Raw genomic sequence first — 2081 nt, 5'->3', positions numbered from 1 at the left:
ACGAGCCCGAGCCGAGCTCGTGGGTTAACGAGCCAAGCCAGCTCGGCTCGTCCCATTGCCATCCCTATGTCTCTTGCCAAAAATCTAATAGGGAATTTCCAAATTAGTTTATATCAATTAGGGAATTGAACCAAATTCTAGAAAACTTTGGACGAAATTTTTGGGATAATTAACCAAAATTTTTGTGATTTGTTCTAAAGTGTTCACACCACACCACTTTTGTTCTACTATATATATGACATAAGACCTTAAGCATTTTACAATTAATTCCTCATTTTGTAGTACGCTTCAGTACGTCCATTATCTCTCCCTCTTTAAAATATTCTTCCATATTATTAAGACTTTTTTTAAGGCTTTGGAATTGCAATCACGTTTTCAGCAATTTTGTCCTCCACTTTCATCTTCAAAAGGTGAGATGCTCAACTCTGTTATTTGTTTTTCCACATCTTTTCAAGTGCGTTATTATGTATGAATTTAATTATTTCAATTCAGGCTCCTTCAAGGAAAATTATGATATATTTTAAAGCACAATTTAGTCTTTACGTTATTTTGCAGCGCTTGCTAGAATTATCATTTGTCATGGTGTGATAATTCTCATTGTATAGTGGTAAGAGAATTTATTCGTAATTTCATATTTGACTTGAATGTGGAGTAGCAAGTGTCTCATTGAGTATAATTCGTTATACTCATCCCTTTTATTTACAATTTTCAGGTAAGTATTGGTATGCTCGACGGCGATGGATGGATTTGTCATTGGACCAATGGATCCTCATCATGGAGTACTTTAACTCTCAAAAACACTAGAATTTTAATAATAATGAGTTATTTTCTTTTGACTCAATTGTGAGTACATTAAAAATTTCAATTAGTTCTAAACTATTTATTTCAAGCTCTTTGATATATTTATGTCTCATAACGTTTCGGGTTATTAGAATTCGGGGCGTTACAGGTAAGAATACATCGTCTAAAGTGGTAAATTCTTATTCCTTGATATTTGTATAATTTTTGGCATAAAATGTTATGAGGCCTTCTGGTCGACTGTTACGTTAAATTCTATAGGATGGACCTTTTGGTTAAAGATGTTAAATCTTATGGGATGGAGCGTTTGGTTAAAGATGTTAAATCCTACGGGATATGGGGATTGTTAAGAAATTCCTTGAGTTTTAAATCTAAAAAATGTCGGTATATTATATTAGTTTTATATTTATATCACGTGAATAAGAATGTGTATGTTTTCTTACTGAGTGTTTTCAAAATACTCACTCTTACAATACTTTTCAGATGAGAACGAGTTGTTTGGACGTGTGGAAGATTAACCGAGTGATGCTTATGGGGTCGCCACGTAAATTTTCTAGAAAATGTAATTGTCAAATTTTTATTTGAAGAACATCTTCATATTAAATTTTGTGCACATTGTTTAATAACTATTTTTATGCATTTTCAACACTTAATGAAAATGGTATTTCCGCTTAAATTAGAAAAAAAAGAGGTTGGTAACACCTCGAGCTATTTTTATTTAAAAAGAATAATAATGATGAAAAAGATCTCGACGCTTTACACTAAGTACGTTGAGTTTTGAAAAGAATCGCGAGCTCATGGAGAAGCAAGCTGATAAGAATTTGTAAATTTTAATTGCTATGAATGTTAGTTGTTTCAACGAGCATAGAACATGGCAACATGTGACTAGAAAATTTCCTCGAGTCCCAACCAAGTTTGGAAATACACAAATTATCAAGGATTGTTTTCTTCAACAAAACTCAAAAAATGAGTTTTTTGTTTTTTGTTTTTTTGCGAGAGAATGATGTAGAACAATCTTACTATAATTAGGATAAAAGTTAAATAATTATATTAAGATGTTTAATTGTAATATGTTTTATCTTTTTATTCTAATATGTTGTGCAGAATATGATTTCTTTTTATTATTGATTAGAATGAGATATCTAATTTCTTTTAGATTATGGTTTATTTTAGTTACCTTATATTAGTTTTTTAGTAGTAGTAGGGAATAATTTTGCTTATAAATATAAAAGCATTGTACATTTTTCAATAATAAAAAATTATTATTTTATCATATATATATA

Source organism: Olea europaea, chromosome 18, assembly GCF_002742605.1.
Source record: "Olea europaea var. sylvestris chromosome 18, O_europaea_v1, whole genome shotgun sequence".
NCBI classification, from domain to species: Eukaryota; Viridiplantae; Streptophyta; class Magnoliopsida; order Lamiales; family Oleaceae; genus Olea; species Olea europaea.
This window is presented reverse-complemented; position numbering follows the sequence as displayed.